The sequence below is a fragment of the Pezoporus occidentalis genome, unplaced genomic scaffold (genome assembly GCF_034315485.1).
Source record: "Pezoporus occidentalis ecotype Australia unplaced genomic scaffold, CSIRO_AGI_Poc_V1 ctg204, whole genome shotgun sequence".
Classification (NCBI taxonomy): domain Eukaryota; kingdom Metazoa; phylum Chordata; class Aves; order Psittaciformes; family Psittacidae; genus Pezoporus; species Pezoporus occidentalis.
Window position 1 is genome coordinate 1 of NW_026913900.1, and position 15,557 is coordinate 15,557.

Sequence of the window (15,557 nt, forward strand, 5' to 3'; positions counted from 1 at the left end):
TGAGCAGTTTGGCAGCACGGCGGGCACCGCACCAGCCCTACGTCGACTCAATTAAAAGTTTGTTACGCCAAGCAGCAGCGGGCAGCCTCACCCAGGGGAGTGACGGCCCCTTCCACTCATGGCAGCACTTCATTGGTACTCACAGTGGTTGTACAGTCTCAAGCCTTTACATCCGCTGCAGAGAGGAAACGTGCTCTGCTGAGAAGTCCCATGAAATCCTCATAGTGTAGACGGTAAAAACAGTGGCTTTCACAAGCTCCTGCTTCCACAAGCACCAGCTTATACAGAGCAGTTACAGCCACCCACGTACATTATGCACACCTTTGAGACTTAATTAATGATGCACTCTGTGTAGGGTGAAAAAACACTCCATGGAGATTGTGTCGTACAGGAAATGTGTACAGGCAGCACACAATCATCAAATGCACTATTCTACATTCTGTAAGCAGCATTTTATAAAATACTTGTGCAATGGAAAACTAAGGGTGCACTATGAGAAAAATGGTGCATTAAAAAAAATCATACCGATTGGTAATTTTTCAGTGGAGTGAGGCCCTCAGGAAAGAAAAAAAAAAAGGGGGGGGGCAAAAGCAACCCCAAAACCCCCTCTAAAAACCTTGGAACCTAAATTGTTTTCATAACACATTGGATGATACAACAACCATCTGTTGTTTGAGGAAAGGTTTTAAAATACAGGCGCCAAATGCAAAATTAATAAAAAAAAATAAATAAAAAATGAAGAGGCTGATATCACTGCACAGAAGAGGTGAGAGTTGTCTTGATACCTGTAGTTAAGAAACATTACTTTTTTATTAGTTTTACCTTTAACCCATGCAAAGTTACTGGCTTTCAATAAAGAGATGCAAGACTATCAATGCAGGATCGTGATCCTGCAAGTAAGTTGACCTGGGGCCTTTACCATATATCTACTGATGTGTTGGTAGCTTTTTGGTATTCTGAAGAACACACTCTGAATGTGCTCTCTAAAGCCGCGATGCAACTGGTGAGAGTGTATACAACTCACCAGTATACAACTAGAGAGTGAAGATTGTGCTGAAGTGCACAAGAGCCATTTGAGACACATTTGAGGTTTGTTTCAAAGAAAGCTTACAAGGTCACCTGTATTTTTAACGACCTGACTCAGCTACTGAAAAGCTACTGAAAACAGGTTACCATTTTTTTAAATACAGAATTTGAATATAAGAAGTGAGATTTCTTTTTCCTGCTGTGAGTATTCTTGCATCAGAGCTACTAATGAGCTCATTTAAACTTCAAGAGCAAAATGGATAGCTAAGCCAGTTTGAGTTTTGCATACTGTTTGAGTCTAAAAGTTGTTTTCGGTAACTGACTGATCTGTTAGACAAACAGGAAGAAACAGTACTCTGAGGGCTGAAAATAATGTCAGGCTCTGTAGAGTTCTTTACAACATAAAGAAAAACGCCTTTGTCCTGAGAACCAGAGAATGTGAAGAGTATGGCCAGAGTAAGGAAGGGACACCAAGAAACTGTTTGGAAATAGTTTCTATTTGGATAGAAGGTTAATAAGAGCTGAAATTAAATATGTTTCTAACTTAAAGGCACAGCTATATAAGTGATTTAAACAGTAATTTAGAGAATTCTGCAGTACAGTGACAGTAATTGTCATTTGGAAGCTCTCACACACCCTATACCCCCTGGGCTGGCTTCATATTTCCAACAATATTTTCAGTCTTTGTAGAATCTCCATAGTCATCTGAAACACTGCAGATTCATGATCATGATGGAATTTCACATAACTAACAGAGGATTAATTAAACTAATTTAGGTGCTTCGTGTCCTATCTTGGGTATCAGCAGAAGCCTACAAGTCCAATAAAATCTTCTACTTAGGTGCTGATGGAAAACAAACTTTGTTATGTTCAAGAACAACAAAAGGATGGAACAGTTTTCTGCACCTGACTTAATACACTTCTGAAAATTTTACATCTGGTAACTTAATGAGCTTGGAAATTGACATGTTAAGCTTTGCTAATTTCATCTGGCTTACCTCAAATATGCAAGTACCAAGACAGCAAATAAAAGCCAAATCCCATCTATGTTTGGCAATAGTTAAATTTAATTCTCAGAGAGGGTGGAATTCAACAGGAATCTTATATTTTTTGTGGAATTCTATTATTTATAGTTGACAAAACCCAACCTCACAAAACCCTTCACAAAAAAAAAGGAGCATATGAAGCACTCTAGTTTGGCATTTTTCCATGAGAGAGCAGTGGGAAGTAAGCAGCCATCTTACAACTTTAGATTTTCCATCTTAAAAACTTTTCTGGGAAAGCCAAAGTGAGTCCTGCAGCATCCTGTTGCATTCCATTCCACTCCTCCCTGCAAGAGAAACTAGCATCTTTGCTCTTTTACAGTGAAACCACTGAAAAACACAGCTCAAATACATCAAAGCTGGAGACAGAGGAGATCAAAGTATAACAGCAAAAGGAATATACAAGAAGGATAGAAGAGATACTTGGGTGCATCACATCTTAATGCACTCCAGCACCCTCCCATTCGCTTTCTGAGGTTCTGTTCCCAGATCTCTGTGCAGGGAGCAACACAGACTTTTCAAAATGAGCTGTAGCCTAGTACAGAGCTTTTCACATAGTTGTCTTGAGGCAGCCATTAGAACATATTAAACTGTGTCAGTTTTTTCCGAAAGAAAATGGAAGATTTCCCATGCAGCAGAAACTCTGTGGGGAGATGTAGACAGTCACAACAACCTTCCAGAAGCTGTCAGGAAGGCTTCTCAGTGCTGCCTCATGAACAAAAACTAGCATTTGACAGTAGTATCAGCTTAAAGGGAGCTACAGACAGACTTTAAAAGGACCATAGCACAAAGTATCCTTCATATCAAGTACATAAATTAACAGCAGAATATATTCTTGCTCCACTCTTTTTTCCACAAAAGGAGAATAAGCTCAATAACTGATTGCCCTGCTTCCCAAGCAGCAAAGCGTAATTCACAGGAAGGCTCTCTCCTTTACTCATCATGGCCAGACTGCTCCCCTCAGAACCATGAACACCAGTGGCCACTCAGTCTACTCTGCAGCTTCTCCCTTGCCATTCTTCTGCATCTCACACAAGTCACTATTTGCCTCCCAAGTTCTTTCCCGCTTCCTATAGTACTTCTTCACTTGCCCTTTGTCCAGGTGAGAAGGGATGCAGAAGCGGATGTCCTGCTGTTCTTCCTGCACTCACAGCTGCTGCAGTGCTTTCATGTCCCAGTTAGTGCCAATTAGAATGCTAAACATTTCAGTGTTTTGCTTTCTCTTTGCAAAATGTCAGGCTCCTCTTGTTCCTGTCCTTCAAGTGTCACATGCACACATGGGTCAGAGCACTCAGGGCTTTGCCATTTCAATTCACTGGGGCTAGAATTTCCCCCTTGCTATTTGCATAGCAAAGGGAGGATAAAGAAACACAATAAGTAAGTAATTACCATGCTTTAGTCAACCTCTGTGAAACAGCTCTGAAAATAGTTATTTATACATTAGTATTACTACATATGCATGCTTGAGGAAGCTCAGCAACACCACCACCAGCAGTATGGGGGTGGGTGAGAACAGCTAGGTTGCACTGAGAGTAGCAGCGGCTGGATCACAGCAGATGTGGTGGGTTGACCCTGGCTGGATACCAGGTGCTCAACAGTATGCTGCTCTATCACTCCTCTCCTCAGCTGGACAGGGGAGAGAAAATAGAAGGAAAGACTCATAGATTGAGATAAGGACAGGGAGATCATTCAGCAACTACTGTCACAGACTTGGAGATACTAGTTAATATATTACCAATCAGAGCTGGCTGATGAGAAATAAAAACAAATCTTAAAAACGCCTTCCTCCTACCACTCCCTTTTTTCCCAGGCTTAACTTTACTGCTTATCTTTATCTCCTCTCCCCCATGGTGGCAGGGGGACAGGGAATGGGTGTCCTGGTCAGTTCATCACATGTCTTTGCCACTCCCTCCTCCTCAGGGGAAGGAAGACTCACACTCTTGCTCTACTCCAGTGTGGAGTCCCTCCCATGGAAGAACAAGTTCTCCAGAAATTTCTGCATCATGAGTCTTTTTTACAGGCTGCAGTACTTCATGAACTGCTCCAGCGTGGGTCCCTTCCATGGGTACAGCCCTTCAGGAACAGACTGCTCCAGTGTGGGCCCCTTCCATGGGTGCAGTCCTTCAGGAACAGACTGCTCCAGCGTGGGTCCCCTGCTGGGTCACCAGTCCTGCAGCAAACTTGCTCCCATGTGGGCTCCTTTCTCCACGGGGCCACAGGTCCTGCCAGGAGCCTGCTTCAGCATGGGCATCCGCCTGCTCCAGCACCGGGTCCTCCTCCCTGGGCTGCAGGTGGAGATCTGCTCCCCCGTTAACCTCCATGGGTTGCAGGGGCACAGCTGCCTCTCCATGAGCTGTATCACAGGCTGCAGGGGAATCTCTGCTCTGGCGCATCTCCTGCCCTCCTTCTTCATTGACCTTGCTGTCTGCAGAGCTGTTGATCTCACATATGCCCACTCCTCCTTCCAGCTGAAATTCCTGTTGTGCAGGTTTATCCAATTTCTTAAATACATTATCCCAGAGGCACTACCACCATCACAAATGGGCTCAGCCTTGGCCACTGACAGGTCCATCTTAGACACAGCTGGCACTGGTTCAACCAATCAAGGAGGAAGCTTCTAGCAGCTTCTCACAGAAGCAACCCCTCTGGCGGTCCCTGATACCAATCAAGACTTTGTCACACAAACTCAATACACCTTCCTCTCAGAAAAACATGAGGCAGAACATACAGGAGTGGGGAAAGAGGAAAGGTCTGCAACCCAGTGTACAAGGAAGTCTGATCTGTCAAAAATATAACTGTTCTTAGTTAGATATTTCCAGTGGACGGTGTACTGCTTATTTCTGACACTGAACCCTGAGAGGAAAGAGACTGAAAGGTATTCAAATAGGGGATCTTTATGCAGTTTTGGATCATGTTTTTCAGTATTTGCATAATATGCCAGCTGTCTTGCCATATGAGGTGGTCAAACAAAGACACTGAGTTAACTGGAAGGTTAAAACAAGCACCCCTGGACAGGGCAAAGGAATGCTTATAGGAGTGCAGCAAAGGGCCAGTTCTCTGTGACAAAAAAAAGAGTTCCATGGATCATGGCACTAATGAATCAGACCTGGGCAGCTAGCAGGAAAAGTTGCACCACTCCACGTTCTCTTTGCCTGCACACCCATCTTTTGCAATCAGGTGAGAGGCAGCTTCATCTCCATCTCTGCAATATAAAAGCTTCTGGAAAGACTAGTTTTACTCGATGAGGCAACAGTAGTCATTCACCTACAGCTAAATTCTCAGTGGTTGTGCTGTGCAGTTTTTTTCCTTGGGTAATCAGCCTGCAAACCTACTGGAAAAACCTGTGGTGAAATACTAGTGGGAAAAGCACAAAGTAGGTTTCACATTGTTACAGTTGTCAAGGCCAGAACTTTTTTCTGCCATGCAGTTTATCTCTGCAAACTCTGCTGAGAAAGTAACCACCTTTGCTGTTTCCCCATGAAGATTTTACAATGTGCCAAAGTGTTTCAGGAATAAAAAACACATTTGCAGTGAGGAGGCAGCCTAACTTTAAAAGCAGCGAGGAAGGTCTGGGTTCTTTGGTCAGGTAAAGTTTCCATTGTATTGTTATGGAATAAAAGAGGGCTGACTCTTTCAAATGTCTGAGATCTGTTGCAGCCTTATAGGAGGACCAGATTCAATACCAATCTTATCCTCTACCTGATTTTTTTTGTGTGTGTGTGTGTGTGTTTCTTTTAAGAACTTACTGTTTCACATTATTATTGAATTTATGTCTGTATTCATGGTGGCAGCCCTTAAGGAAAGCTACCAAAATGTACCAACACAGTACTTGCTGGGGAATGCAACAAGCAATTGCTGTGTTAACTGTTCTTATAAACAGTTCATTGGTGGGACTGTCATTGTCCTATTCAATTTCTCCTCCAGCAACAGGGTAGCAGTCATTCCTGTTGCTTATTTTGCTTCCTTCGACAGTTAAAAAGGGCATGTACATGACCAAAACTTACATATTATGTTCCTTTGTCTTCTTAGCTTTATTAGGTTTGTGTGTGTCGTGTGTGCAGATGCTGTAATTCACTTCCCCTTTGAGTTTTTATTTACAACATTTTTGTTGTAAATGTACTTGTTTCTATTTCTTAGGAAGAGTAGAACTTGGCCAGTAACTAAGCACTTCCACAGCAGTTGCAAACATTAAACCATAGCAATATCAGATCAAACAACTAAGCTGCACAGTATGTGTGGCCTTTGAGGGTCATACGTAGTGATACAAATAACAGCAACATAAACTACAACTGGAAAAGAAAATCCACAGAGAATTAAAACTTGTGGGACTAAGGAGGACTGGATGGACGTATCCCTGAAGGTCATGGCAGAATTAATGTACTATCTAGCAAATTAAGCTGATAAAATGAAAATTTTAAAAAATCATTAAATTACGATTTCCTCATGGGAAGCTAGAAGGCAAGACAATATCAGCTAGTGACTTCATTAGTTTCCTGCCAGAATACAGCCCTGAACAAATTACTTTCACCTTTATTCAAATTACAGTGCAGTACCATGAAGAAAGCCGCAGTGTCTTCTGCCTCTTACACAAAAGCCTGGTACATCCAGGGCCGTACATTGTGCCAGTTCTGCAATCCTGTCCACATTTAACAAGGTTCACTGTGTACAGCATAACCGTGTTCTGTGAAATGGTCAAAGATCATCCTACAGCATGCAGTAAAGAGTGGGCAAATGAGTGGTGGCAGAGTACTTCAGAAATGTATTTAAGTGAGATAACAAAAGGCTAAAAACAACCTGTGTGTTGACCAGATCTTTAGATATATCAAACAAATGGCTCATTACCGCATCTAGCCTAGTGTAAAGGCAATGGAACAAGCAGTGCATTTACTGTCCAAAAGAACATTATTATTCTAATTATACATTGGCCTACAGCAGCTTTTTATGCTGCACTTTCCTATTGGATGTGTGATCTTGAATTTCTGAGATAAATGTTTACTGTCTAGTTCAGTCATTTCTTGGTAAATATTTCAAAGAGATTGGAGGAATGTACTGATGCAAGAGCTTAGGCTCACACTAGGACTGCTTCAACTAACTCAAAATGTCTCCCTGGTGGTTTTCATAAAGAATAAGCCTTTTACCATGCCTAGATGAAAACAAAACCTAACTCCCCTTTATCTTTCAATGTATGACATCAAGTGGCTTGAGCATTATGTAGTAACAACAGGTGTCTGTTTGGTGCTTTTTTGTGCCTTTCAGATAGCAAATATCTGAGCGTACCTGAAAGTACGTTTCAATCAAAATACCTTTGCTGATCACCTGTCTAGCAAACACATAGCAGACAGTTCATTAAAATAGGAAAACATCATTCTGTGCTCTACATCAGCTCAGTCCTAAGCAGTCTTGTTCATCACAGTACTGCTTTTCCTAATGTAAGGCATAGGAAGCAAGATCCAGATCTTCAGAGAAATATTCATATAATAAAGTACTAATAGGACATGATTATATAGATTCTTTGTATTCTTGGAATTTAAATTTAAGACTGAATGAAAAAAATATCTGTCAGCAAGACCATACTGCTCATTTCCAGAGGTAGGAACCTACAGACACCAAAGTGGAGCATCCATCAGTTTTCTTCCTTAAATGCTTTCTCAGTCTTGCAGAGAACTGCTTTGTGGCTTCCAGGTCCTTCCTGTCCCCTTCAGTTCCCAGGCTCCCTGTAGTTTTCAGTATAGGTGGGAAAAAAAAAAAAAAGGACATTTAGGTCTTTTAGCTTGATTTTCCATTCCCCTCCTCCCCAAATGGAACCTTGGGCAAGGGCTAGTAATCATACAGGCATTGCTAATTGGCATCACCTTTTCATCGAATAATCACTTTGGTCATTATCAGCTTGGACCAGATTCAGGCATACTGCAGAGAAAAAAAAATCAGAATTCTTTCTCAATCCATTGAATTATGCAGCATTTAAACCAACAGTCATCAGTAGCTGAGACAGGAAAAAAAAAACATATTTGAAAGAGCATTGACCACAGTTCTTAATTTTTATTGTATGTACTTTAAAATGTACAAATACCAAATGTTTCTCTATGAAATAAAGGTTCGATTAAGCAGAAGAGATTTAGAAGTAGTAATAGCTCTCTGCTGGACTCCAGTGACACCTACTGGTAAATAAAGAAGTTACCAAACATTTATTGAAAATGCAGACGCATTAATTTATGCATGTGCCCTTAGGATTACTAATTTTATTTTTTTTTAATTTTTTTTTATTTTTTTCCCTCAGGCTAAGGCCCATGTTCGAATTTGTTGTTACTGGTAACAAAACATTTTCTGGTTATTTTTCAAAATAGTACTTTGACTCCATCTGATCATTAACTACTTGGAACTGCATTTTTATCACTCTAAAGGCACTGTCAAGTCATACATTTTGTTACTGGCAGTAGTACATTAAAACAGTCCAGTGGATTCTGGCTTACTAGAGTACACTGGGATGTATCTCCAATGGTTTCCTTAGCCATTTCATTAATATAACTGTATTCAAAAAGTATATAATTTAATAGATCTTAATTTGTTTTCATTTGCTTGCACGGATTCCAAAAGTTAAAATCTCATCAGTAGCACAACCAGCTGAGATCATAGTTTTGGTTCTAACAAATCCCCGCTGTTTGTAGTGCTGAACAAGTTTGTCACAAGTGTATTAGTCTTGTAGGTCATACAGACATTTCTGAATGAAACTTCAGCCAGCACTTGTAAAAATAATAAATGCCAGTAAACTCCCTAAGAGAGAGTTTTCTCTCATTTCTCCCACCTCACCCACCCCCTTCGTTGTTTTGTGCCTTGTTTTTCTGTTAGGTGATACAAAACTCAACTTTCTTATCATCTTACTGTGAGATTTTACAGTGATGAGGTCTAGAGAGCTCCTGGAAGGCTTTATTTCAATGGCAAAACAGAAGAAATAGCCCATCTCAAGGATTGCGATTCAAATAAGGTATTTCCAGTGGCCTTTTAGCAAAAGCTGGAACAAGCATCTCTTTCTATGATGGAAATACTTAAGAGTTGTTACTTTTCTACATGCCTTTCAGATTAGATAATGCAGCCAAGGGTAACAAATTTCTTTTTAAGATAGTTGAGATATTTTGTTTAGGAAAAGAGAATATTCCTGTGCATCTTTCAGGTTACCCTTTACAACTCTTCAAGAAACCAAATATGCAAGACTTTACACACAGAAACGGATGTAATATGCATAATGTATGTTCAGAGACACTGCAGCTGGAACATGCAGAATCAATGCAATAAGTGAAAGCAGTACTACTGCTCTGTGCAGTAGACTAATACCTCCATCTACCATTAGGCTCACTACATAAGCTAAGCATGAATATTTCTGTTTAAGACAATTTGTGGTCAAGGGTTTTCTTTTGAGGTTGACAGGGAAATAACCACAGTCTTGCCAAACAATTGGCAATAAACATCACTGTTAGAGGTCTAGCCATTCACGTTTAATTAGGAAATTTTGCCCTTAATCTCTGGCAGGATTACAGTTGTCCCCTCTAACACTGTTTCACCTCTAACACTGGAGCACTTTCAGATACGGCTAAACAAAGCCCAGATAAATTTTTCAACTCTTTGTCCTGCAAATCCATCCTTCAAGTAACTGGAGCTTCCTATCTGAAAGCCTATTTTGATAAAGTCTGCTAGTTTCCAGTGCAAACTCTGCCAAGACAACAGAAATGCTGTATGGGGTGGTGAGGAAGCATGGCAACGAGCACCCACCACCACCCAGCAACACAGATCAGCATACTCACAAGGTATCAGCCCAAACATCTCAGATCAAAGAATGCACAGATCTTTTGAGTACTAAAGTTTAAATTGAAAACTTGCTTCTGACAGAGAAGATCAGACACATTTGCACAGGCAGGAATATTTTTCTAGGTTCTGTGGTAGAATACTTGCCAGTTAAGTGCTGATCTTGGTACACAGTAATAAAAAGTTCTAAGCTAGACTGTAAAGAGAATAATTTCTAAGGGAAATGTAGAGACATTTCTGTAAGTCAGGCTATAAATCTCTTAAGTGACAGTTACACATTGATTTTACAAACATGGTATAATACTAGCTATACAAACCTGTGTGCATAATTAGAATGAAAGATATTGGAGAAATTTCAGTATGCTGCAGCTTGAAGATTTGCTGAAAAAATGTAATTCTTTGTTCTTAAACTTGAGTGAATGGATGCATCAGACTTGAGCAGAGCAGAACTATGCATGAGCCCATGGAAATCAGATGCTCAGATATTACTCCTTGGTACTCTGCATTCAAGCCCTGGGTTAACTGTAACTTCTCTGAAGTGCACAGTGTCAGACAAACTGATAGGAAGTTGTCATGGTGACAAGCAAATGCATATAGAAAAAAACAGCCCATAAAAATCACAGAGACTTTATACCTTGGCTAAACAGAGATTCACATGATAGATTATAATTATTATACCAGGATAAAGCTTTTTGTAAATTAGATGTTAATTTCTCCACATGTGGAGTTAAAGTATTTAATTGAAATTGAGGATAATCCATCCAGTCCTTTCTCAAAGATAAGTGGGAGGCTTTTCTTGGCAAATGAGGGAAGCTCATGTCACCTGTTTCTAAGTTTTCATGTAAACCCAGTAGTTTAAGTTTCTCATTATTTCCAAAAAGACAAGCCAAAAGCTATCTTTTATGGGAACAGATGCTGTGCTGTCTTCTTGAAGCTGCAGGCTTAGAGGCAGATTTGTCATGCAGCTGCAGACTGAATCCAACAAGCCTGCTCTGTTCCAGGGTTGCTATTCAGAACCTTTTGGGCAGCAGTGAAAGAAGTTCACATCCATTTCATGCTGGTTTTGCTGCTCTACAAAGATATGAGCAGCACCAGACACAGGCACGAATCATGACTAGATTGCAGGGGAGGAAGATGTGTAAAACTTGTTAGAAAAACAAGGTATGGAAGACCCAGTCAGTACTTTTACAAACATATCTTTTACTTTGGGGTACTTCTGGTGTCATGGCACTGCTTCTTGTAGCAGCCTCTACTCTGGCTGAGTTACAGACACTGAGCTCCATTTGCAATTAAGTACCACACGATTAGGGCCCCTATATCCCTGCTGGAGCATTGCTTTTACGCACATCAGCCTCTGTCCCTGTCAGCAGCACTTCAACTATGGCCCACATAGGTTCTCAGCATTCTGTTCTGCATCTGACATTAACCCCTCTTAAGCAGCTGAACTACAATTCAATGCACTTATCTTACAATATGGGTTTAGTTGTGATAACAAGAGGAACTCCAACTGCCAGTTTAGAAAAGTGTTTTCAGACAGGCAGGGGAACAATTTGCCCAGAGAGTCTGTGCAGTTCCCATTCTTGAAGGCTTTTGAGACCTAGCTGGATAAAGCCCTAAGCCGTCTGGTTTGGCCTTAGAGTTAACCATGCTTTGAGCAGAAGGTTGGATCAGAGACGTCCTGAGGACCCTTCTCACCAGGACTACTTTATGATTCTATGATAAATTACATATCCAAGTAAGTGCCAAGTGATCCATATATTTTTTGAAAATGGCATCATATCTATACACACTAATACCTAGATATTAAAATATGTTCACTTCATCTCTCTATAATATTAGCTGCTTAAATTAGGGCCCACAGGATACCTCATTCTCTGTAGCACAACACTGGAGGTTAGGATGGCTGCAGTGCATGAATAGAAAATACAAGTTTCTGCACTCACTGGGTTATTCAGATCAATAGAAAAAGTGTGCAGGATTAGACACTGGGTTTGCAGTATTCCAAGGGAGAGGAGATAAAGAATTACAAGGAATTCTGAGGTGCATGGTTTGCCTTTGTTCTGCTACTGGTGTTCAGGGGTTTCTAAGGGTCCTGCAAAAAAAGCTTGGTAAAAAACAGTTAATTTAATAGATATCAGAATGACCATAACCAGGGTTAACCACGCTGAGATATAAACTTATAAAATTAGCTAAAAGCAGAGGCACGACAGGGCTAGGAGAGCAAGCTGTTGCAATGGAGTCTGTCAAATCCAGTTACTGAACTCTGCCGTATCCCTGTCTTAAAGGTCAACCAGCAACCTCAGCCAAGCACATTCATGCTATATTAAACTTATGTCCTGTTAATTTGTACTGATTTCCCATCTATCATGCTGAGCTCCAGGAATCTAGTCTGTATTTTTCTCTATAGTACAAGGAAGTTAGTGTTAAGCATGCCTGCTAGTAGTGCCCTCAAACAGGTAACTTGGACATGAAATAACAGGACTTCAAAATTCAGCTGAATAAACTGCCTCTGGTTAAGCAGGTTTTAAGCGTAACCTCTGACCTACTTCAGGCCACACTTAAGTGTTTCCTTTATTCCAGAAGAAGTTTGATCTGTTTACAACTGAAAAGTCTTCCCCCCCACCTGCCCCAGGTAGCAACTTCACTGACTTAGCTGGGGGCCACAGCAGGCAGGATGTATAGGGCGTGACTCTGCACACTCAAACTAGCTCTTCATCAGGTATAGAACTGTAAAAGCCAGGCCTGCCATAGTGTCCCTGATGCTGGTACCCATTGTGGGTGGATGAGAGCAAACTGATGTGTCTCCAGTGAAGCTGCTCTCATATTCCTCTGCAGGAGACACTTGAGAAGGTGAAAGGCAAGCACAGATCTCCTTTCTCTCTGCTCATGTTTCATTATACTTACTCCTTTCTCTCTGCTCATGTTTCACTGTACTTAGACATGTTGCAATCAACATTTACCTTTCTGCTTATTAGTAAATTATGAGTCAGGAGACTCCAGCACGTTCCTTCCTAGAGAACAGGGATTAAACTATCAGATCTTTTCACTGACAGGATGAAGAGCCAGTCTCCAGGAAAAAGATCTATTCCACAAGATGTTGGAGGCCAGCTTTGTACTGATCACAGCTCCCTGCTTGTTTGAATACTTGTTTATATGTTTATGCTGACAACTAATAAGGACGTACTACTTTACAAAAGTATTAAACTTCAAACCTTCTCAGCCTGAGGCAGTTCATTCAGTTGATACTGAAGTCCTGTTCTTCTATGCCCAAATTAAAATTCCGAGGCCAGAAAGGTTTAACATGTTACCATAACAACTGCTGCACCAGATCAGACTGTAAATCCATCTAACCCAATATCCTGCCTCCTGCCTAAGAAACAGCTCAAGAACTAGGCATGTAGTAGTTTACAACTGCTGCATGAGTGCAGCAACAGGCTCTGCAACTTCCCACCCCTGCCTCTTAAGTGCCCAGTGCTCAAGGCCAGCTCAGCAATGTGCAGCTGCAACACTGGGTCAAGCTTGTGGGCAAGAGCTGTGAGAAGCCTCATCAGGCTTCACTTTAAGCTGCATTTAAGTGCAGACCTCACACTGGTCTAGCTGAGAAGGTCTGAAGTGTAGCCTCTAATCCTAAACTACGTTTTCAGTGAGTTTTGGTATGTGTGATGTGCCTTGCTGATCTGGACCCTGAGTCAGCTTTCTTGTTGGACCTTGGATGTGCCTAATTGCTGTAGACTTGTCTAGTGATGACTGTGGTCATGCTTGGTTACTGCCACTAGCCCTTCACTGCTCTTATTACACAAGACTTGGATTGGTGAGGTCACTTCATCTGCCTACCTTGCTGTCACCTTCAGCTCCTGGCTTGCCTACCTTGTAAGGCAGCTCACTCTTGATGCTCCCTGATAGCAATTTCTCTTTTGAACAAAACAAGCAGCTTGACTGTAATCTAATAGGGAACCATACACCAATTTGGTAATAACTATGGTGAACTTAAAAAGTCCCTGATGAATTCAAGTTCCCCTCCCAGGTTTGTCTCCAAGCTCCACTAAGAAAGCATAAAATGCAAGCTGTCACATATTCTAGGTACAGAAAAATTGAGGACAACTGGCCCATAAAGCAACACTTTAGGAAAAAAATAGGAGCTTCTCTGCAGCTTTCTTTACACACCTACTTGCTCAAAAACCTGCTGCATGCCTCTAGCACCTTATATGCGAAGACAGATTCAGTAATCAGTAGGAAACAGAATTAGCAGTGAAGGCAATGATATTCATGCAGTGCAATTTGCCACAAGGCATCTGTCATACATGAATTAGTATTTTCCTTAATTATCTGTAATAGGAAATCCCAAGATTCTCAGCTGTCCCTGTCAGAGAATATCAACCACAGACTTGGAAAATGATATAAAAATAGAAAGGAAGTTAAATCCTGCAGAGGCAGCAGTAGCAATTCACAAGGAATGCAAATAGAACTTCACTGAGAACTTCTGTATTGGCACCATTGGTCCCATTCCACTATACAGTTTGCCAACACACCACACAACACAATACAATACAGTTCAATTCAATCCAATAAAATATGCCATTCGGTTAACTTGCAACTCTCACACAGAGCAAGTAGACTACCAGAGAGAGAGAAATCAGTAAAAGCAGCAAGTCCAGAGCAACACATGATGATTGGCCAGCTGTGCTCACCTTTTAAAATGCAACAGTTTGTCTTTTCAAAACTCTGAAGATTTGATCAATAAAGTGGTGTAGTCCTGAAAAGAACTGTGTAAGACGTACTCCTGATTTTGCCTAATTGAGGAAATTCTGCAGATGCTTTAAAAGAAAAGGATCTACTTTTCCGTATGTCAGATCCAGCTGTCTAATAGCCAGGAATTTGCTACAAAAGATGTCATTTGAACTTAGCAGGTAGTGACTCTTGGGATTTGTGCTGGACTAGGGTAGACACCCAGAGACATTAGGTGGTATCACCTGAGGCTTCAGAGTACAGCTAGCAGAGACATTCCTCAGACTGCATGACAAAGTGCATCTGAAATTACACAGGTTCAAGAGCACAGTTATCAAATACAGGAACTACAGACATAGTGTAGAGGCTCCCAGATCAGCCACGCATATGTATCTTTGCCAAGCAGCAGTTATAGAAGACAGGTCATACAGCATCTTGCAAAATGTCAGTCCTTCTGCACAGTCATAGCTGTAATCATCATAAAGACAGGGAGTGAAAAATAGCCAACCACACACTTCTCCATTACTTTTAGGCAAACAGTGTGCAGGCTTTCCCATCATCATTCCTATTTAGCCAGTTTCATCTCTTCACCATTCCTGTCATTTCACATTCACATCCATCTCTTCTTATCGTTTTCCTTCTCCTCCTTTCCTGCTTCTCCTGTATTTTCTACCTTGGCTTCTCTGACATGCTTAGGAGGAGAAAGGATGGACCTAGAGGATGGCAAGTCTCCTATTTCTCCATCACCCAGCTGGATACAACTCTGCTCTTTGGCTATTTCTGTAGAAACAGATTAGTTTTTTTCTAAGATGCTGGAGTTCAGTTTTTTTAAAGGGAAGCATGCACAACCAAGTAAATAACTAAACTAGATTAAGAGTTTTGCTCTTTCCTTATAGGCACATCACCAACAGCAAAAAACTATCCTAGTGCACACTGCGACACACCACAACCACATTGCTTGGCTTC

General features: G+C 41.1%; 1 long non-coding RNA gene across 4 annotated transcripts in view; it reads right to left on the bottom strand.

The window, feature by feature from the left end:
* Positions 1-1,505: 1,505 nt before the first annotated feature.
* Positions 1,506-15,557, bottom strand: part of LOC134163706 (uncharacterized) — a 74,185-nt gene continuing 60,133 nt past the window's right edge. For 2 of the 4 annotated variants that reach the window (XR_009964804.1, XR_009964802.1), the window contains exons 3-5: positions 7,922-7,976; positions 7,644-7,783; positions 1,506-2,356 (exon numbers count right to left, since the gene is read on the bottom strand). This is a non-coding gene — a long non-coding RNA (uncharacterized LOC134163706). Of the gene's footprint in view, positions 2,357-7,643; positions 7,784-7,874; positions 7,977-15,557 lie in introns of all 4 variants that reach the window. The other 2 variants (XR_009964803.1, XR_009964805.1) reach the window with 1 other exon arrangement.